The sequence below is a fragment of the Neofelis nebulosa genome, chromosome 1 (assembly GCF_028018385.1).
Source record: "Neofelis nebulosa isolate mNeoNeb1 chromosome 1, mNeoNeb1.pri, whole genome shotgun sequence".
Lineage (NCBI taxonomy): Eukaryota > Metazoa > Chordata > Mammalia > Carnivora > Felidae > Neofelis > Neofelis nebulosa.
This window is the reverse complement of record NC_080782.1, coordinates 63,828,456-63,851,906: the sequence shown is the minus strand read 5'-3', so window position 1 is coordinate 63,851,906 and position 23,451 is coordinate 63,828,456. Positions and strand designations below refer to the sequence as shown.

The following is a 23,451-nucleotide window of genomic DNA, read 5'->3' as shown; positions in this document are numbered from 1 at the left end:
CCCCAGCCCACAGGCTTTCGGCAGTGCCCCCTCTGTCCACCAGGGGGCGCTCGCAACACCTTGTCGACACCCGCTGGCACCGCAGAGCCTGAAAAGCAGGCGCTGAACCACAGGACCGCAGGACCTCCGCCACTGTAGGACGAAGGGAACCTGCCAACCCCCGTCCAGAAGCTCTGGGATCTCTGACATCCAGCTCAATTCCCTGCGCCCTTCTTCTTTTATTCCCCTGCATAGCTGGCTGGCTATTGGCCAGAGGGTGACATTGAAATGCATAAAATTCAGTAATTAATCCGGGAGGCTGATATGGGGAAACACAACCAAATCAGCCAACCTTCTACACTGACATTGAAGAGGGCTACACAGAAATGGCAACGGAGCGGCCCCTGGACGACATCTGGCCCCCAGATAGAGGTCTTCTGTTCAGCCTTCTTCATGGTGTCTGAAAACCGGCATTGAGGGTCAGTTTTTAAATTGGGAGATTTCACATAAAATCCAGATTGCTGTTTTTGCTTATAAAATGGGGTGAAAGGAGCCCACGTCATCACATGGCAACATCTCCGGAACTGTGGTTTCCCCCTTTGGACCGGACATACACCCCATCTCACCATAGTTCCCACTAAGCCCTACTGCCTCACCTTGGAACCACCTCACTGCCTGTCACCTCTCACGCCTGCTATGTCACCTGCCTGGCGCTTGTAGGGATCTGGATTTACCACTCGAACCAAAGGCAAGCCTACATTAGTCAGATACCCTGAGAACAGGCCAGTTCCCATCAGTCACAGTTTCTGGTCAACCACCATTTAAGAAAAACCCTTGAGGTTGCAAGGATTTCAGGGAACAGATTTTTTTTTTTTTAATTATATAATATGTTGCCATGCTCTGTGTCATCATTACAACCACTGTGAAAACACAAAAGCAGGCAGTTGAGCTCAGGCCTGGGTGACCTTGAACAGTCACTTAATCTTTCCCTGCCTTAGTTTCCTTGTCTATAAAATGGGGATATTAATAGCCGCGTAGAATACTTTGGGAATGCAGGAGACAGCCCGTGTCAAAGCACTTAGCCAGTGCCTGGCGCATAGGAAAAGTCAAATAACTGTTAGCAATTATGATTATTAATCATTACACAGGGCAGCTGAACCCACGGAAAAATGAGGCCCGTGGTTCCCAACTTGAGTGCATATCAAGGTCACCTGGGGGTCATGTTGCACCCAGATGGCTGGGCCCCACCCCTACAGCCACAGTTTTGTGATTCAGTGGGTCTGGGCTGGGGCCTGAGACTGTCCATGTTTTAGTGAGTTCACATGTGAAAACACTCTGAAAACTGCTGCTCAACTCACTTAAAGGCAAACTTACCAGTTTGAAACACGTGCCTCCACATTTGCCTACTTCTCGTTGAAAGAGTCCTGGTAAGCAGTAAAAGTATGAACATATATAAAGTGCTTTAGTGCCTGGCAAAAACAATGCTCAGTAAGTTAGAATGATTCATAATTAAATAGAGAATTACCAGGAAAATCTACAACTAAAAAGAAAGACATAGGGAGAAGGGAACCTTGGGCATTTGGGCCAGAGGCTTTGTGAGGGCATCCTGTTTTAATCCCCTCATCAAGACTATGAAGAAGGAACATGTGGCCTTGCTGTTCCCAATCTTCCTGTAATATCCCGGAAATTACTCCAAGTCTTTGGAGTAGGTCAAGGATGCTCCTTAAAAAAGGAACAGCCAGATGGAGCATCCCTTTGCCCTTCCTTCCGTCCTCCTTTCTGGACTACATAAGAGATAGCTGGGGCTCCAACAGCCTCCTTGGGCCATGAGGCAAACTAAGGACGAAAGCAAAGGCTAAGGCTGGGGGAAGCGAAAACAGGGATGGAACCTGGCAACCCAGTGACCATGAAACAACCACACCAGCCCTGGACCAACTACTTGTAGAGCAGTTTTCAATGAGAGAACAGTCAGCATTACTGTGCCCACTCGACTGCCCTTCTTTGGCATGCTGCTTTCATAGCAGCTGAACTTAATCTTAACTGAGAGACCGTCTCTCCCTGGGCTGACTTCTGGCTGAGATGCCTCTTCCCCTCTCCATGTAGAACTGACACCCAGTAAACTGCTTCGGCCCACTCTGTGGGCCAGAATGCTCTGGTTCTTGAGTTCTTGTTCAACTTCAGGTGATTTAGACAACTGTTTATAAGACACAAGTGTATTCTTCCTGGGTGTCTCTTGGATAAAAATGTCTTTCAGATGACCTCCCCCTGGTTCACTTCTGGATACGGTACTCAGGCTGGGCTGATCTTTGGCCAGTTATATAAAGGTACACTTGAATTGGCTGATAACTTTTATTTATTATTTATTTATTTATTTATTTTTAAGTAGGCCCCCTGCCCATTGTGGGGCTTGAACTCACGACCCTGAGATCAAAGAGTTGCATGCTCCACCGACTGAGCCAGCCAGCCACCCCCTGGCTGATAAATTTTAAACATCACCATGCGGGTTGTAAACCTGCTCCGTGCCTAGTCTGTCCCCGATTGCTCCCTGTAACCCTCAGAGTCACATAACCCAGCAACTGAAGGCTTAACACCCAGGGAGGTAAGGGCCTAAGACTTTGCTCTAACTCACCTGCCCAGTGTTGGTTCAGACTGGCGATGCCCACGAGTCACCCCTGCAACCAAGTTAGTATGGGAGGGGCCACACACACTCCTCCACACGCCATCCTGGCATGGGAAGGAAGGAGCCCTGGCCTGGGTACTGGCTGGGAGCCATGTTCCTTCCCATCTGGTCACTGGTAGTCTGCCGATGTGATACTCCCACCTGTGACCTGTGAACTCATGGCTTGTGCTTTAGACTCAGAAATATCCCAGGGAGCACCAGCCATCCCCCCCTCACTGTATTGCCCCCCCCCCACCGGACATTCAGTGGATGCAGACCCCCAAAGAGTCTCACTTTGTACCCCATTTGGCCCACTGGCATGGCAGACCCCTACCTCGCATGCTTGGCTTTCAGCATCCACGCCACGTGGGTACAGAACACGGCCAACAGAGTGCCACCAGCTAGCATCCCTGCTGCTCCAGAGCGTACAGCTCAATATGGGACTGCATCCCGGGTTGCTTTAGAGCAACCCCGTCCAAGGTCCACTCCTCATCCTCGTTTCTGGAATCTTCCTATAGAAGAGAGAATCTTCCTCCCATGTCCTCCTGGGTGTGAGTCAATAAACCCCTCAATCCCTGTGATTTGCCCAGGTAGAGAATTCCCCCATTTCTAGGTGTTACCCCTTCTGTTTGGACCTCTGGTTCTCAAGGGGGGATATTTGGAAGCATTTTGGAAATCCGTGAAATATTTTTAGCTGTTCCAATGATTGGCAGTGGCATTTGGTAGGGTTTAATTTTTTTTTCAATATTTACTGTAAACTGACTGAGCTACGGCATGCGTGAAGACCACACATATCGAAGTACACGCTCAATGCATATTCACAAAGTGAACATATCCACGTAACCAGCAGCCAGACCAAAATCAGAAGATTATCAGGACCCTCAAAGCTTCCTTGGACCCCCTTGCAGTCACCACGACCCACCACTGATAACCACCATCCTGACCTCTAACACTAGGAATCTACCCCCCCTTTTCTAGAACCTCCTGGAAATGGCTTCATGCCATGTGTCAGTCTTTTGTGTCTGGCTCCTTCCACTCACCATGTCTGTGAGACTCCCGCATTTGCCGCATATAGTTCTTGATGAGCACACGGGGTGTTTCGAGTTTGGAGGTATTAGGAACGGTGCCGCCTCAAACATTCCTGCACACATTTTTTGGTTCACCGATGCACCGATTTCTGCTGGACACCTAGGAGCGAATAGCCAGACCACGGGACAGGCGTATCGCAGCCTTAGTACCCACGGCCAAAGACTCGCCCGGAACTGTTGTGGCAACTTCCATTTCCGCCTACACAGTATGAGCGTTCCCTGTTGTCTCGTCAACACTTAGTATTGTCTGTTTCTTGGTGGCCATTCTGGAGGGTGTGGTGTGGTATCCCACTGTGGTCACTGGCCATTTGGATATCCTTTTCTGTGAAATGTCTGCTCAAATCTTCTGCCTGGTTTTCTGTTGAATTGTTTGCCTCTTCTTTTACTGATCTGTAGCTCTTCATGCATTTTGTCTAGGACTTCTCTCATGAATAGCTAGATTGCAAGTATCTTCTCTCATTCTGTGATGTGTCTTTTCATGTTCCTAAAAGTGCCATTTGATGAAACAGAGTCTTAAGACAGCGAATTCTCCTCTAGGGTTAATAATTTTTGGTCCCAAGTAATCCTTTCCTACCCCTTTGTTTCCTTCTAGAAGTTTTCAAGTTTCACCTTTCATATTGTGATTTATAATCCCACACACTTTTCTTGAGTGATCCATGAGACATCCGTGGAGCTGAAAAACCTGTTCAGAGTGATCTGAGAACCTAGCTCAGCTTTACACATAAACACAAAATGTGGGGGTTTTTTGCACGGTTTAATACACACTGAGTTTCCCAGAATGTAACTCCTGTGTAAATTTAGAGAAGATTTTTATTTTGTTTTGTTTGGAACTTTGCCAAGATTTGAATCATCATTTCAGAAAAAATATGTCACCAACAGCAAAGTTGCTCAAGGTATGTGAGTAACCCGTATAATCCACCCGTGTCTGTCTACATTTCTATATGATCCTATGGCTTAAGTAGACATATATCCTTAGTTGACTATTAATTAACTACTAAAGATGCATGAAGTTGCAACAATCTTCATTTGATTTTTGTCTACATCTTTCAAATCTAAACTTATGTCCTATGGTTTGGAGCACATATCTGACCACTTCAAATATACTTCCCAGTACGGCCATGCCTATGTGTCTAGATGTCAGTACATATATTATTTTATCGTACATTATTTACTTTTTTTCTCTTTTCTATTACAACTAGAGCATTATGTTAATTTGGGGGGAAGGAACAATGTGTGTAGACACATTTCATTTCATTTCAGGAGCGCAAGGGGGATTCACAACACATTTCCTATAAGGACAGGGTCACTGGTTCTGACCGGGTAAGAGCCAGTGCGATCGGCTCTGCCCAGTGGGCCTCGCTTTCAAATCCAACGGGAACACTCAAGTGTTTTCCTAACCACAGGAGCGGTTTTCTTCTAAAACGGAATTCCTCTTAGGCCAACCAATTTTAAGGTAACAGTAATGTCTTTCTCCTCACTACATGTGTGAAATAGACAGTCCCGCACCTGCCCCAGAAGAAACGATATGGGAGTGGCCCGATTGCTCAAAGCCCTCTCACCTCCTTCCAGCATCTACCTGCTTTTGAGATCACACATTGGCCTGTTCTGGTTCTTCCCTGGGCTTAGTTTCACAGGTAGAGCAGTCTGAGTTCAAGACCCGGCCCTGCCCCAAACTAGCTGTGTGGCACTAGGCAGTGTGTTAACCTTCTGTGAGCCCACGGCGTATGTTCACACAATGAGTAAGAGAAAACGTACTTGGCCTATTTGTGAAAGCAGAAGGTAGTAACTGCTAATGTTTACTGAGTGCTTACTGCAAGCCAGCTTCTGTGCTAAACGCCTCAGGAGGATAATCTTCTATCCTCAATCCTGCCACAAGGACGGGGGCCACTTTTATCTCCGTCGTACAGATGAGGAAAGTGGAGGCACAGACAGAATAAGGAAATTGTTCTAGGTCACCCAGTTGGAAAATGGCAAAGCTCAGAGTCAAGCCCGGGCGGTCTGACTGGTTCTCACTGAATGATAGCTTGTAGGGAAAAGAGTGCCCAGCACAAAAAGGACACTCAAAAAATGGCAGCTCTTGGCCATTATCACGTGCCCATTGGTCTTACAGTTCTGAACACCTGCGCTCATTATTACTTTCTTTCTTCCCGCTCCCAAAAGAACGGCGTATCTGCCTTTGGCTTAACTCCATTTAACGCATGCCTAGTGGCTTTTAAATAAGTCCATTTCTAATATTCCAGCTGCCTCAATTTGGCAGCATTCGTCAAAAGAACACTGGTAAAAAATGACGTTAATCTACCTGCAAATGGTATAAGGAAGTCTGCGTTCGCACAGGAATTCATGCTGCTATTTCCCTAAAAACATCCAATCCCATAAGCAACAAAAAGCACACTATGTCAGAAATATGTCCAAGCCTCAGGCCACCTGTACCCGGAAATACTTGACCCAAGGAAGCACAACTGCCCCCCCGGGTGCTGGTTGTACCAGGATTTGACCTGCATGTGTCTAGATCCTTAGGAATGTGCTCTGACACCGGCCACGGTCAGGTATGGTAAATAAAGTGGCTTCCAGCACAAAATAGACTCCACTTCCCAGCAGGTGTGGCTGCCGAACTCCTCCGTTTCTGAAAATGGTTTTGCGGGGCGCCTGGGTGGCGCAGTCGGTTAAGCGTCCGACTTCAGCCAGGTCACGATCTCGCGGTCCGTGAGTTCGAGCCCCGCGTCAGGCTCTGGGCTGATGGCTCGGAGCCTGGAGCCTGCTTCCGATTCTGTGTCTCCCTCTCTCTCTGCCCCTCCCCCGTTCATGCTCTGTCTCTCTCTGTCCCAAAAATAAATAAAAAACGTTGAAAAAAAAAATGGTTTTGCAAGCTTGGAGAATCGTAGGGGGGCTTTGTGCTGCAGGGTCGTGTCACGGCGGCCGACCGGCCCTTAGAAGTTTTGGATCAAAATGCAAAATGCAAAATGAGTCTCTGCTATCTCCCAGTGGACAAGACACCTCAGGTCTCTCCGGGCTTTTGCTTCCTTGCCCATCAGAGGATGAGGTTTGACTAAGAGAAGCCCTAAAGCTTCCCCAGGCCGGGCCGGGAGCTGAGGAGTCAACACCTGCCACGAGTTTAGATCTGGTGCTACCGGATCATAGTGTGGACAAGTTAGGACTCAATTCCTTTCTAGCCGTGTGACGTAGGCCCATCACTGCACCTCTGTGAGCCTCAGTTTCCTCCTTAGATAAAATCAAGAATAAACAATATTGATCTCCCTGGATTGTTAGGCAGGTAACATGTAAACAGCCTAAACATAAAACAGATGCTCAACAAATGTGGGTGTCTTGCCCTCACACATGCGCCCACTCTCTCTTATTACCACATCCCCTGATCGAGGCACCAGACCTCCCTATGCGGTCAGTCCACTTCACCCATGCCCCACCCAGCCCTTCTGTCTTTCCCCGGGGGGGGGAGGGGGGATCGAGACGCTCAAGTCTTCTGCCCTAACTAGCATCTACTCCTAGACCAACGGTCACCATGAAACTACCTGATAAATTGATACATTTACTCCAGTCACCTGCCCAAAACCTCTGCATTAGGAATTCTAGTGTCAGAGTTCCAGTGCATAGAACAGAGAGGAATCAGTAATTTAAATGTGGCAACATTTGATGATAAGTTGCATTCCTTGAGGATGCTAGGAAGAGAGGCCTTTGGAATGGTTTCTCTGGGGCGCCTGGGTGGCGCAGTCGGTTAAGCGTCCGACTTCAGCCAGGTCACGGTCTCGCGGTCCGTGAGTTCGAGCCCCGCGTCAGGCTCTGGGCCGATGGCTCGGAGCCTGGAGCCTGTTTCCGATTCTGTGTCTCCCTCTCTCTCTGCCCCTTCCCCCGTTCATGCTCTGTCTCTCTCTGTCCCAAAAATAAATAAAAAACGTGGAATGGTTTCTCTTTTCAGTGCATGTTACGTCTGTGAGTAGTGGGCCCCTCCGTGACTTACTCCAGGCTCCATGATCTGTTTCCTCCTGGCAAAATAACCCACTTTATTAGATCCAGCTCAGGAGTTCTACCAGCACGTAAAGCCTTAGAGATGGGCTTCTTGTTTGCTTTCTCCAGCCAGCCACCCCAAATTCTTGGAAGTGGGTGGAGCATAAATGAAAAGTTGGTAAATAAAATTCTTTCTTTGGTCTAGTATGGACAGGCCTTGGCCTCTTCAGGCTACTTCATGGCTCCCAAACTGTAATTATTGGTTGCTTTTTAAAGTGTCCCTCTGAACTGAGAGTCTTTAGTTGTTCTAAATGCATTTGGGATCCTTCTGGACCCAGGAATTAAAGGTGACTCTTCATTCCTGTAAGTCAGAGACTGTCTCGTCTGAAGAAACATTCCAGGGCTGCAGGCATGTTGTGTGGTGAGATGGGCCAATTAAAGCTATATCCCAGCGTCCTCCAAGTAGGAGTTCAAATGGCCTTGAGAAGCAAGAAGCTTCCTTGTGAGTCTGCTCTCCGGCCAGGAGGACCCTTCCTGTAGCCCTGATCCCCGGGATCCCAGAGTAACGGAAAGTAAGATTATAAGCCATCAGGCCAGAAGAATCGTAGGTGGTTTTACTGGCCACAAAGTCTCCCTAATATCATGGGATTGGGTAATGCCCTGAACGATTCCTGGCTTCTGAAAGAGAATGAGGCCATTCCTGAAGATACTATGCACTACTCTATCACAGGGGACTGCCGAGCTCCCTTCCACCAGTCCCACCTCCCTCCCAACACAGCACCTTATGGTGGATTGGGGCAGGGGGCGCTCCTGGGGGTCTGATCAGGAGACACTACAACTTTTGCCTTTTAGGACCAGTGGCGATAACAACAAATGACACGGACTGAACACTTTGTATGCATTGCTCATTTCAACCTTTCAATGACCCTATGGACAACCTAGCATCTCTCCACATGTGGCCACTATCCACATTTTACGAAAAGGTCAAGAGGGCACATGAGTTCCTCAAGGTTAATAAGTAACAGAGGCTCAAACCCAGCTCTGACGGGCCCCACAAGCCTCGCTTTTAGCAACTGCAACAATCTGCTGCCTGCCTTACACCTGAGCCCAAGAGCTCGCCATTCACTGTTCTCCCCAAGCCCCATCAGGTTCCTGCTGCCCACACCAAACCCTGAAGGTCTAAATGTGCACCCCAGAGGAGGAGGGGGACACAGGGAGCACGGTGGGTAGAACAAGCTTGGGGCCAGATGGCTCAGGTTTGAACCCAGCTCCAACATTTACTCACGATATGGCCATGGGCAAGGTACTTAACCTTTGTATGCCTTTGTTTTCTCCTCCACACACAAAAAGAAGAATCCCTGATCAGGCTGCAGTTGAGATGGGCTGCATGCTACCTGTACAGCACACAGAGGGCGTCTGGCACCCCAGAAAGCTCCATGAACCCTGGGTGCTTCTCCAGGGAGAAGCCTGCTCGGCATCTCCACCTCGACATGGAACAAGCCCCTCAAATTTGGCATAGCCCAAGCCAAGCCCCTGACCTTCCCTCCTCGGGCTGCTCAGCCCTCACTCTGGCCCGCACTAACACCTGGCCACTTTGTCTTTCTCGAAGCTGAGGTCAAAAATTTCAGCGTCATCCTGGGCTCCTCACATTCCCTGGGTGCCTCACATTTAACGTGCCTGCAAGTCCTCAGAGCCTTACCTTTAAAATACACCCGGCATGGAGTCCTGCACCATCACCTCCGCTGCTCCCTGGTCCGGGTCAACACCTTCTTCCCCCCACGTGCATCCGGCAGCCTCCTCACTGGGCTCTCTGCTTCCGCTCTCGCCCACGATGGTCTTCTCCCACCGTAGCCAGAGCAATTCGGGATGCGTCAGGTAATTCCAATCCAGACTCCCGTGGTGGCTTTTCCACCTCACCTGGAGATAATGTCAGCGCCTAATTATGGGCCCACCAAGCCAGTCCCCTCCCGCCCTCCCCCTCCCTCTTCTTCTCCAGCCCCACTGGTCTCCTGCTTCCCCTCCTAGAGCCCTTGGCCCTGTTGTTTTCTTTCCTGAAAACTCTCCCCCAGACATCCGCATGCCTTTCTCCTCTACTCCTGTGGTCTCTGCTCACACACCACCTCATCAATGCATGTTTTCCTGCCCACCCCAAATAACACAGGTCCCAAGTCGTCTTCGGGCTCCATGCGTCACGAACCAATAAATCACCCAACCTCCCCCACCTCAACCCTGCTTTCTTTATCTCCTCTCAGTATCAGCTCTGGGATAAGCTGTCCTTGGATCAGGTGCAGGAGAGGTAGAAAGTGGCAAAGTGCTTGGGAAAAGTGTTTGATGGAAATAGGATTCCCCTGGTTGATAGGAAGATACCATTATATAAATACATTTCATGTGTTTTGCTGGATAGCACATGATTGGTCCAAAATGCTGTCTTGGATCAAGTAGTGGTGAAGAAGTTTCCTTCAGAACATGCTTGATATGTGGTACCTTGAGACCACGCTTGAGAACACGCTTTAGCTCCCTTCCAAAGTAACGCCCAAAACAGGGTGGGAAGTGCAAACTCGGGCCTTCTGAGTAAAGAGGTCAGATTGCACCTGGTATCTCATTGCAGTCCCTCATGAAGGGACTAAAACTATCAGGATGGGATTTTTTTTTTTTGAAGACATAAAAGTGCAAGGGAAAAATGAGAGAGGTGAAAGTAACAAAACTTTGGGATCCAGAAAGTTTATGGATAAGTATTATTTGACTAAGCAGCTCTGACAGAACTGAATTCCAAGCTCATAGCAAGAAAATCTGTGAGCCGAGTGGACACATACAAGAGAATACTCAGAAAACATAGGAACCTGTGACACAGTGCACTTCTGGAACTGAGAACAAAGCTGTGGGAGGGAGGGTGTAAAATAATGGAGACTGCTTGGAATCCGTTTATTGGTATTAGATGCCTGGAGATCCTCCTCATTCCACATTGCTGGGTACCTGCCCCTTCCTCACTCTGGCAGAAGACTGATCATTTGCCTTCCAAGAAGGATAAAATATAGAGACTCTGGACTATGTGACATCAGACCCAGTTGATGGGCTATTGTTCAGTAACTATGGACGTGGCCTTCTCCCATCTCTCTTCCCATACTGAGCTTCCAGAATGCTGGAATCCAGACTTTTGCCCTCTGGAGAGGAGATTAGAGGAAAATTATCTCCTGTGTCTGACAAACTCAGGTAGAAAGACCTAAAGATATTGAAACAGGAGCTCCCCAGCAATTAGCACAGTATAGCACTCCACAGTAAAGTTCACAGTCAAGAAACTCCACTCATTCAGACAGCCATTGATTAACAACAACAACAACAACAACAACAACAAAATATCTGAGGAAAGCCTCTATGAGACAAGTCAAGAAACAAAACAAACAAATAAAAATGACTTGGAGAAAACAGAAATTTTGCAAGGAGAGGAAAAATGGCTCCAAACTATCACTGATCACCTTGCAAGATAAGAAAAGACACCATATCAATGAAACAAGAACAGAATGCTATAAAAAAAACACTTAGAAGCAAAAAATATTTTTTGAAAATTAATACTGTGAAAATATAAGTTAAAAACTTTGTAAAAGATTGAAATATAAAATTGAGAAAGAGTTTCAGAAAGGAAGTCAGAAAGACAAAGAGAAAACAGGGAAGAAAAGAGAAAATAATTAGAAGACCAGCCCAAGAAGTCTTACATGCAAATAAGAAAAGTACCACAAAGAAAGAACAGTGAAAACTGAGGGGATAGTCATCAACAAAATAATGAAAGAATATTTTGAAACTTGAAGAACAAAAATCTCCAGATTCAAAGGGGACTTTAAGTTCTCAGCATAATGAGAATAAATATACTCACACTAAACTAAGGTGCATTGTTATGAAATTTCCAGAACACTCAGAACAAAGATAACATCCCACCAAGCTTCTGAAGGGTAGGAAAAACAGGCCACATGCAATAGATCAGAAATTAGAATAAATTAAGAGTTTTTAACAGCTATGCGGAGAAAAACAAACAAAAGACAATGGGGCAGTGATTTCAAAATTCTAGAAGAAAAGTATTTCCAACCTAGAATTCTATATCTAGCCCAATTATCACTCCTGTATAAGGACAGAATAAAAATAATTCAGATATGCAAATTCTCAAAAAATTTAACTGCTGCATGCTTTTCCCAAAAAGCCACTAGTATATTCTATCAAATGAATGAGTAAACTAAGAAAAAACAAAAGACATGGCTTATGTATTAGTTGCCTAGGGCTGCCATAACAATGCACTACAAACTGTGTGGTCTAAATCAACAGAAATTTATCAGTCCTAGAGGCTAGAAATCAAAATCATGGTGTCAGCAGGGCCATGCCTTCTCTGAAACCTTGAAGGGGCTCTTCCTTGGTTTTTCCAGCTTCTGGTGGGCCCAGCCTCTCTTTGGCTTCTGGCAGAAGAATTCGAATCTCTGCCTCTGTCTCCATATGGCTGTCTTGCCTCTGTGCATATCTCTATATCTCTTCTCCTCTTTCTATAGGGACATTAGTCATATAGGGTTAAGGGCCCACCCTACTCCAATATGACCTCATCTTAACTAATTACCTCTACAATGAGTCTATTTCCAAATAATGTTACATTCTAAGGTTCCGGGAAAGACACAAATTAGTAGGAGGGGCATGGTGAAGATGACAACATTTAACCCAGTACTACAGAAACCAAAGGTGAGGGGAATTCTCTGGATAATGGCAAAAGACGAGCCCAGGCTGACAGCTCTATACCACAGTAGAGGGCAACCAGCCCACACCGGGAAAAATGAAATTTAGAAAATGGATTTTTTTTTCAGAAAGGTGAAATTGAGATTTAGGAGTTGAATTAATGATAAATACATAGAAAATTGAACAATCAAATAATAGGTGACAATAAAAAGGCAATTGTTAATTCCAGGTAAAACAAAAGATTAGTTCATAGCCATGGCTCCGTAAGGCATATATAAACATATATAAGAAACAATGAATGTTTATCAAGCCAAAATTACAATATAAATATATGGGAAGGGTGGAGGGGTGGGAAGTGGTGGAAATGGAATGAGGAAAAGAGTGATAAGTCCTTATCATCCACAGTTAATGGATAAGACCCAAGACTGAAAAAGCCAGAGTTAGCAATTCAAGTATATAAAGAGATAGAGAGTAAATATTAAAAGAGCTGAAAACTGAATCCCCAGAAAGGGGAAATGGAGGGGAGGGGAACTAAGCAATGTTATTGGCATCTTAACAGACCTTGTAGAACTAGTCAAACTGTGCATACGTATAACCTCAACTAGAAAAAAGTCAAAACAAGAGAGAAAGGCACAAGTCGATCCAATCACCAACAGCCTGGCGCATTGCACACTAAACCACAAGTACATTTTATAGTTAACATATAATGAAACTCTAGAGTCAGCTTAACACAGGAGTTCTCAACTAAGGGCACTTTTGCTCCCTGCAACCCCCACTCAGGGGACATTTAACAATGTCTAGGTGGGGGCGCCTGTGTGGCTCAGTCAGCTAAGTATCCAACTCTTGCTTTCAGCCCAGGTCATGATCTCACAGTCATGAGATCGAGCCCTGTGTCAGGCTCCGCAGTTGCATTAGAGCCTGCTTGATATTCTCTCTCTACCTCTCCCTCTGCCCCTCCCCTGATTGCACTGCTTCTCTTTCTCTCTCTCTGTCTCTTTCAACAACAACAACAACAACAACAACAATGACAACAAAATGTCTGGATATATCTTTGATTGTCAGAACTCAGGGGATGGGGTGCATCTAGTAGGTAAAGACCAGGAATGCTGCTAAACTCCCTGCAATGCACAGACCGTAGAATGACAACAAAGGATTTGTTCAACAACTACCAAGAACTATGTGGCCCAAAATGTCACTAGTGCCAAGATTGAGAAACCCTTGCTCAACAGATGATTGGAAAGAGAAAGCCCTGTGAGGAAGTCCGGGAAAACCTGGTTCCTTTACACTCATACAGCACTCTGACACCAGATGTGTGGGGTTTTTCCCACACCAACTAATTCTCCAATTCTCTGTGGATATCAACTGGGTGTCCTGCAATTCAATTCAATTCTGACACTATCTACCTGCAGTTAGTGTTGGATCCCATAGGTTAAGTGCTCAGTCCCACAAGACTGTCCCTCTACTTCAGGTACCAACCACAAATCTCAGGTTTCTGTTCAACTGGCTATAAATCAGAGACCCCCCTCTACGACCCCATCCTCAGGTTCAATAATTTGCTAGAATGGCTCACAGAACTCAAGAAGTCACTTTATTTATGTTTATCAGCTTACTAGATGACGTGAAAGTGATGTATAGGGCAAGGCTGAGGGGTGGTATGGGGAGTCTCCATACACTCTCCAGGCGCACCACCCTCCTGGCACCCCCAAATGCTCGCCATCGGAGAAGCTCTGAACTTTATCCTTTTAGGTTTCTATGGAGGCTTCATTAGGTAGGCATGACTGATTCAATCGTTAGCCACTGGTGATTAGTCCAACCTCTAGTCCCTCTCTCCCCCCAGGAGGGCAGGGGGATGGGGCTGAAAGTTCCAACCCTCTAATCCTCTGATTGGTCTCTGCCATTCTTAGGGCTTTCCAAAAGTCACCACGTTAACATAAACTCCGGTGTGGTTGAAAGGGGCTTGTTATGAATAACAAAGGACACTCTCTTCATCTTAAGCTCTCTCTTCACTTAGGAAATTCCAACGATTTTGAAGAGCTCTGTGCCAGGAACAGGGGTGAAGCCCAAATATCTATTTCTCATTATAAATCACCATATCATAGGAAGTTGTTGAGATCCTCTAGGGAAGAAATCACAAAAGGCTGAATTAAGAGACATCTAAGGTAGACTGCACAGTACTGAAACTGGACATGGTTGGTGACAGTGGAGACAAGGGCCTTTTCCCATTGCCAGGTTGCGAGGACGCTCAAGCAACCCGTGGAGAGGTCCGTGTAGGGAAGAACTGAGTCCTCCTACCAACAGCCAAGTGACTGAGCTGACCTGGAAATGGGACCCAAACCCCAGGCCAGCCTTCTGGTGCCTGAAACCCAGGCTGACAGCTGCCTGCAGCCTCATATGCTACACTGAATGAGAACCACCCAGATGCTCCAGAATCCCCGAAACAGAAACTGTGAGATAATTCACGCTTCTTGTTTCAAACTGCTAAGTTTTGGTATAATTTGTTATGCAGCAAAGGATGACTAATACAGATGGGCAGTGAGAAAAAGATGAAAACAGTAATGGCAAAGCAAAAGCAAAACCAAAGGGGCCAGATGGTCGTGGGGAGGGCAGGGCTAAGATAAAAAATTCAAAGAATGGCCACTGAGTCTGAGTTCCTCTGTTATCCAGCGGACTACATTACATATTTCCAAAAACATTTGGCCTCAGGATGAAAGCTGAGAAGTGAGTTGTAGTAGAAAAGATGCCTGTAAGAACGTAGCACGGTGTCAAAACATATTAAGGGGGGGGGGGGCGCGGGGACCAACAAAACCAAAGCCAATAGCTCACATTCTGGCATTGCACTATTTTCCTGGGCGACTCTAGTCTGTAGTCCTAATTAACATGTATGTATTGTGTCCGGGGCTATACTCACACTCAATTAGGTATTATCATCCTTGGTTTTGATGAGGAAACGCCACCTCCCAGAACTGATGTGGCTTCTCTATAGTCCTACAAAGCCAGGACGTGAACCCACATCAGGCTAAATTCAAAATCCACGCTAATCCCACCACACCATCCACATCCCTTTGTAGAACACTTATTTACATTCCTTGGGATTGTTTGAATTCCCTTCCCTCTGCCTTCTTTTAAAGAACTCTGCCAGGGTTCCTCCTCCCCCCAACCCTTAAAAAAAAATCCTTTAATTATTGTTCATTCCTGAAATTAAGTGTCTACATATTTTACTAGGGAGACTCAGAAAGCCCTTACAGTGGTGGAATGCAGAAACCATGAACTGAAAGCTTCTTCAAGACTCTTCCTCATTCTCCGTCCCCTGGGTCTGGACGTGAGGCTATTCTGCCTGGCAACCTTCCTTGTCTCTCCACATCCCCCCACCCCTCCGGGGCACTGTCTGGCCAGAGCACAGCATTCTCTCAGCCCCATTCCCCTGGAAAATGTTGAGTCTGCGATGACATTGACACCCATTAGGGAGCTGTGCAGCTGTTCCCACACAGCCAGCCCAAAGGCCTTCTGGAAATTGTTTGCATTCACGCGCCTTCTGTCCAGCCTGGCAGTCTGCAAGGCCTGGCACCCCAGGACTGTGGCTGGAGTCGGGATGCACACTTTCTCTCCCTCTTCCGTGACTCCCTGAATGACTAGTAAATTGACAATTAATAGGTAAGAAAGACAGGTACTTCTTTCTTGCTATCTAGAATAAGCTGGATGGTGGGGGTGAGGGAGTTACAGTTTTGTTTTGTTTTTTTCCTTCGTGGTCATAGATAGCTATTATTGTATTATTTAGATCTCATTTGGTTTAAGCGACATAAATCCAATTCCAAATGGACTTGGTAAAAAGAAGAATTTAATAACAGGGCACTGGAGTACCTCCAAGCAAGCAGAAGAAAGGGCAGGGATGCTTCCGAGGGGTCACCATGCACAGTTGTGCAAGCTGCACACTGCACAACCCCAGGGGCCACTATATCACATATATATCATATGGTGGCCCTATGAATTGTGCCCTGCACAACTCTTTTCATTGTTCCTCCTCCAGGTTTCAGGAGTAACTGAAAGCAGCGTCTCAAACGTCACTAGGACTCTGTCTGTCTCCATCTCTGAAATGGGCTTCTCTCTGAATATTGACCAAATCCTCCCCACTGGTGGACTGGTTTCATTCATGTCTGTGAATGGTTCCTTACTTCCAAAGCCAAAGAGGGACTGACTTGTGCTTTTATTGGTCTCAGCTTCAAAACTTCTGGGGAAGAGCTCTGATTGGTGGACTCGAGCTTGGTGTCTATCCTTCCACCAATCAAGAAGCTAGATGGCCCAGAGGCAGGCACTACCTTTGCCTTAGCTTGAGTCAGATTCCCACCTGAACACAGCATGTCTGCCCAGTCGGACGTAGGAGATGTAGGAGCACAGCCTTTGGGGAAATTTAAAGCTTTTAACCCTTGTTTGCCTTTTTTTGTTTCTTTTTGTAATTTCCAGAGCCTTTTGGGAGCACTAACTACCTGACAGTAGAACAACAGGTGGGACAATATGGAAGTAAAATCGCTCCATTTCAAGAGTGGGTGTGAATTAAACTGACCTCCTCAGGGATTTTCATTTGATGAGGTCTCTATTCATATTTTGACTATTTAGGGAACATTATGATCCTTCTGCAGTCACATGCAGGCAGCTTCCAAACTCTCTGTCTTGAAGACAGAAAATACCAATACTCTTCCCAAATTAACTGGCCACGGATGCTTGGTAACTGCCTCCTTCAAGGGGCCAGAGAGAAAAAAACAACAACAAACTCATAACTGTTCGGTTCATCTCCCTTCCTCCTGCCTCCAACACCAGTGTGGAAGGCACACCTCTTTGCCCTCTGTACGACTATGCCCCTGGCACTCTCTCATCTTTTCTGAAGCCCCAACTTTTCATCCCGATTCCCACCAGGCACCACGGCTAGTAGTTTGAATATTCGAGCTAGAGGAGGACTCTCTGGGCGTCATGAAATCAAGGGGTTACTCTGAAAGGGACTGGGGGCTTGAGGAATCACAGAAAATAAATACTGGCTGCCACGTGCCATAAATAGTCTCGGGCCATTTAATCCACATGTCACAAGGAGGGGTGCATGACTATTAATGACCAAAATAAATAGTAATCAATTATGACGGTGGTAATGCTTTTGAAATTAGCCTGGGAAAGGATGACCCGGGCCATTTTTTATTACAGCTCAGGAAAATGGGACGCCAGCTGGGGCTAATAAGAGCTTTCATTAGAGCACGGAGAATCATCCGGCGCTGCAAAGAAAGCCCTCTCTGTCCTGTGGCCTGGCCCGGCCCTGACATGCCTTCTGCTTTTTAACAAGAACTGAAAGGTGGCGAGACAGACAGTTCTTGCCTTGGCACCGGGCAAAGTCGGCCTTTGAAAAGGCAGTGATTATTTTCAATGGCCCAGTGCTGGGGAGTTTCGTTTCCCTTGCCCCGTCTCCCTGCACCGGCGCTAGGGCTGACTAGGGCAGCTGGCGGCAGTGGACGACCCCGGGCAGAGGGTCTGGGCGGGTGAGGACGGGACAGGGCGGTTTGCAGGACTGGCTGGGTAGGGAGCCAGAGGGAGAAGAACGGTGGTTTCTGCACAAGGGAGTGTGTGTCTTTCCCCGACCTCTGTCCCCCAGCAGCTGCAGCAGAGATGGCCGCTAGTATTTGCCCGTCAGCCCCTGCACCCCAGACAGCGTATTTAGCAAGCACAGGGGGGCCCTCACGGCCCAGCCCTGACAGCAACTCTGCTCCTACACATGCGGCACCTTTGGAAGTTTCATGGAAGTCGCTCACGGCTGGCTCCTGCCTCGGTTTCCCTTTCTGCCCCTCACCCGTTCACTATTTCTTGCTGTTTCTCTCTCGCTATGAAGAAACTCAAGAAAGCCTCTCTCTTAGCCACCTGGTAGCAAAGCTTAAGAGTTCAAGGGTTAGTGGGAAGTAAAATTCCCTCCTCCCGATACTGGACTCACTACCCAACATGCCGGTAGAGACTGGCTTTCAACCAGGCAGCTTTTACCTGCCAGGGGACATCTGGCAACGTCTGGAAACATTTTTGGCTGTCACAACTGAGGTGGGAGTTGCTACCGGCCTCTAATGGGTAGAGGTCAGGGATGTCGCTTAACATCCTATAATGTATACAAGAAGGGATTTTCCCACCGGAAATGTCAATGGTGCTGAAGCTGAGAAAGCCCGGCTTCATCAATGGCTAAGGAAGCATTTAATCACCCCCCTTCCCAAAGGCTGGGCTCCCGGAAGACTGTGTATTAGGGGGTGTGGAAGTCTCAACCCACCTTCTGTGATAGAAACACCTGCAGGAAACACAGCCGGCCAGAGGCGGAGCCACCCATCAGCGCAGTAAGTCATCGGTGACCCCGCCTCTTGCGGCCAGCCCCGGCCAATCGGATCAGCCGCTCCAGGGAAACTGAGGCAAAGGAGGAGGCTGCAGAAGCTCCCTTCCTAGCACATCTGCCAAAAGGGAGGACGTTCTTCTCCTCTATAAGGCCAGCTCGGGTTGCCCATAAATCTCCAGAGTCTGATCGACCCAGGAAGGGCTCCCAGGCAGTTTGCTCATGGCCAAGAGTTGAAAACAAATCCCACAACACGGCTTTAGTCTCAACATTCATCTGGCAGTTGCACGCAAGGCCGTGTGCCAGGTGCTTTGTATATTCTATCTGATTCCATCCATGCAACAGGGCTGCAGGGTTTTAATTCCCACTTTACCCCATAATGCATAAGTTGTGCAGCTGGAATCTTTGACTAGGTCCAACAGTGATCTTGTAATACTCCGCTCAAAATCAAGTCGTTTTCGTGTCAAAAAATGGCATTTATTTAGACTTCATAGAAATTCTAGAGATTTGGGTTGTGGGAGCAGAAGCCTATCATTTATGGAGTGCCAACTCCATGCCAAGCATTCGGCTAGACCTACACGTAAATTATTTCACTGCCCCCTCTGAGCCACGATGGAGAACAGCTGGTGACCACGGTGTCTAAAATCTTTCATAAACCTGAAGACCCATTGTATAATCAGCCTTCTCCAAGTGAACTAACCCCAGTTCTTCTGAGTGTTTCTAAGAGATCATTGACTCTCTAAGCTTCCTCGGCACTTCAGAAGTTCCTCTTAAGGGTCAGAGACCACAGTCAGATACCATGTTGAGTCCATCACTCTGCAGAACAAGAACTCTCTCACAAATTTTGTCAGGGGGTGATTTCCCAGGAGAACCAGCAGGGGAGAAATGGTGACAGCGTGAAATACTCAAAGATGCCAGAGTTCAAACACTGGCTTCCCCTGCCGCTAGCCATGTGACTTCAGGCAGAACAGCAAGTCTTGCAAGACCTCCATTTCTTTATCTCCAAAGCAGAAGGAATGACTTTCCCAAGGGGTTCGAGTAAGATCATGTAAGTTAAATGCTTGGCACCAGTGGGAACACTCTACCCAGTAACTGTCATGACTTTACTGTTGTGCCCTCCCCTAGTGTAGCCACTTCCTTATTTACGATTCCTCTGAATTAAACAAAGACCGCAAACCAAAGAAAGGAAGTTCTCACTGGGCCTGTCTGCCTCCGGAAGAAGTAAGCCCACTGTCCCCTGGATGTGTTTGAACCAGGCTGCTCACATCCCCATGGGAATCAGGGAAGGTGTTTCTACTTTGGGTGGGAATGGGCTTGGTGACCTTTTAGAATCCCTTTCAACTCCAAGATTCTATTAAGAACTCAGGTCAGGGGCACCTGGGTGGCTCAGTTGGCTAAGCGACCTACTTTGGCTCAGGTCATGATCTCATGGTTGTGAGTTCGAGCCCTACGTCGGGCTCTGTGCTGACAGCTCAGAGCCTGGAGCCTGCTTCGGATTCTGTGTCTCCCTCTCTCTCTGCCCTTCTCCCATTCATGCTCTGTTTCTCTCTGTCTTTCAAAACTGAATAAACGTAAAAAAAAAAAAAAAAAAGAACTCAAGTCAACCCACGCTCTCACCCCTTATCCATTTTCCACAAAGAACTCCAACCAGACTTTCCATGGGGGAAATGCAGGAGAGATGATACCCATATCTCTCACAGCATACTTCTTCCATTCTTCATCAGACATGTCTAGCCTCCAAGTTCCCATTCTCCTGTGCTTTCCCTGTGGTATTATTCCTCTTCTGGAATGCTTCTCCTGAAAATGCTTCATCTCCTTTCTATTGAGTCAAGCAATGCAGCCTTGCCCTCAGCCATGTCTACCCCATCCAGGTCAGTTATAGCCAGCTAACAGGATCCACCCTCCTTAGTAGCCAGTAGACCGTCTACTCTTCCTGGAGCATGGCCTCTGGGGTCTCACTCCACGACCAAAAAGATTTATCAGAGAATTTCTTTCCTATACACACGGAATTTTTTTCTGGAAGAAATTCCTATAATACAATTTTCTCCATCTTTTTGCATACAATTTAATGATTTCTGCCTCCAGTTCCAAGAGCCTGTAATACTTCCTTGTAAAACAAACTATGCCAACAAACATTTATATAATTATAGATTTAAAAAATTCCCTTACTGGGGCGCCTGGGTGGCTTGGTCAGTTGAGCGTCCGACTTCGGCTCAGGTCATGATCTCACGGTCCGTGAGTTCGAGCCCCACGTCGGGCTCTGTGCTGACTGCTCAGAACCTGCAGCCTGTTTCAGATTCTGTGTCTCCCTCTCTCTCTGCCCCTCCCCTGTTCATGCTCTGTCTCTCTCTGTCTCAAAAATAAATAAACGTTAAAAAAAATTTTTTTTTAATTCCCTTACACATTTTATCCACTGACTTTATCTGGACCCAACATCTAATAGAGCTAGGCTGCAGCACCACAACTTGCCCATAGGTGGCACCAGCTCACACACTTTTCTATGTCAGCACAAAGTGTATCTTGAGATCTAGGTTTCAGGTTATGTAAAATGAACTAGCTGCATACTTCTCTGCTTTGGGAAACTCAAACCTTACCGATTATCCTTCCAATAAAAGGGAGTAGGTGCACTGGACTCCCTCTTTCCAAGGCTCTGGTTGGTGGTACCTTCCCAGTTGACTTGCCATGTCAATTTCTCACAGAGAGTTACTTTCCCCACAGCACAATTTAGCCTCTTTCAATTATCCCTTCCAGGTCGTAGTCAGCAGATGCTCCCAGCATCTTTCAGGTCACATGTCAGGGAAACCTCCAAGGGCTGCGAGACCCCAGGATGCAGTGATTTTACTCTTAAGACACAGTCATGATCCTCTGTTGAAAGGAGTTGGCCTTCTGCCTCCGGAATGCAGTGTGATTCCTTCCCAGCCAGGAGACAACTGCTTAAACTGGACACTGCCCACCGATGTTGTCCAAGTAGGCAAACTCCTGGCTCCTTATAAATCCTCCTTCAGATTTATAATTTTTAACAGCAATTGCAAAACGACTTTGGGCAAACCAAAGGAAACACATCGGACAGCACTTGAAAAACAATCTAGGCCCACATGCTGCCCCCATCCAGGATTGGGACTTACATGAAGGGGGACTTCACCAGGAGCAATCTCTTCGCCAACCACTGCAGCTGGGCAGAAAAATGGGGCTGCCATGAGTTAGAGGGAAAGTTAACCCATAGACTTTTTAGTGCATTTTGGAAAGCCCAAGCCTCCCCGACATTTCCGCAATCTCTCCTTCTCCCTTGCTGAGTCAGAGCTGGGCTTTGCAAAACTCATAGGAGAAATGTCTGTTCTTCACAGTCCTTTTCCGACTGCCACCACCCGCCTCCCGCACGCGCACACACCACCGATTCCTCTTCCTGGCTGGCAGTACCAGCCTCCGTGGCTACTTCTTCCCATCCCCCTGGCCCCACACCTAGGGATCCTCCACCTTCCTACCCTCTGTTTGCACAACTACTTAGCACTCTGCCTAGTCTCCCAGATGTGCTCGCAGAAGCTTTTCAACATGCTGAGCAGAGCAAAGGACTTCCCAAGACTGTAGCCCACCCGCCTAAGCAAGCATAGAATTAAACCGAGTCCTGCCCACTGACCACACTCATTCCACAATTATTGGTCAGGAATCTGCTGTGCGCCAGGCACTGGGCAGTATGGAGAACACGGACTATATTCTATGCCCCTTTAGATCCTATCGTGTGACGGCTGTTCTCATCTTGTTAGAAGAATGCCCAGAAATATTATTAATATTGTGTTTCTTGTTGTGATTACGCCGTTAGCCTCAACTCACCCCTTTTACCTCTGCAAGAGATTTTGCCCGATCCTATGAGCTCTGCTCTCCAACTTCAGTCATTTGTAAACCGTCTTTATGAGTTTTGCCATGAGCATGTACCACCGATGTTTTATTGGCTTTCTAGAAGTCTTTAAAATGACTCACTTTCTTTACTTAACCATTTTTAAAAATTTTATATCACTACCATAAACGGAAAACTTGCCATAAATAGAAGGCAACCCTAACATTAAATGCAATTTTAAAACTATGCTATGAAATTTTAGCTAAATACAGAAACTTGAGCCTGTGCCCACTCTCTGTTAAAAAAGAGAGCACAGGATATATTAGACAGGTGTTAAAGGCAGTCTAGCACCACACCGACACTTATTTGTTAGGGTTACCCAGATAGTTAAGTGCTCTCACTGAGGAATGTATACAGTTTCGTGGCATCTCTGTGTGCCATCTACAATCATGTTAGTTACCACTGGTAACTTCCGTCTAAATCAGTCAGGATAGCCATGTTCTGCCGCGGTAACAGACAGAGACGACCTTCAAATCTCAGCAGTCGAAAGCACAAAGGTCATGTCTTGCTCAAATTCACTGTGGGTTGACAGGGTCCCTACTCATACCTGTTGCTCGGAGTTCCAGGCCGATGAAGCAGCCACCGTCTTAAGTGTGGAGGGTCCTTGTGCCAGAGGGAAAGGAGACAGTAATATGAAGAATTCCCTGGATGCACTGGTCTTTAACACTTGCACCCAGCAGCAAAGTCTCACCACTTCTGCCCACTATTCAATGGCTAACTCAAGTCACATGGTCAGCTCTGACTTCACCTGAGCAGGAAGTACAATCCTACGTGGAAGGAGAGAGAGCTGGAATAGTTGTGATCAGCCATACAGACGTCCATCCCA

The 23,451-nt window shown here is 47.0% G+C and overlaps 1 long non-coding RNA gene across 11 annotated transcripts in view; it reads right to left on the bottom strand.

The window, feature by feature from the left end:
* Window positions 1–23,451, bottom strand: part of LOC131508526 (uncharacterized) — a 384,833-nt gene that overhangs the window by 166,477 nt on the left and 194,905 nt on the right. For 2 of the 11 annotated variants that reach the window (XR_009260054.1, XR_009260048.1), the window contains exon 3: window positions 9,386–9,603. The exons of the other annotated variants lie outside the window; for them this stretch is intronic. This is a non-coding gene — a long non-coding RNA (uncharacterized LOC131508526). The remainder of the gene's footprint in view (window positions 1–9,385; window positions 9,604–23,451) is intronic. 11 annotated transcript variants of the gene reach the window in all.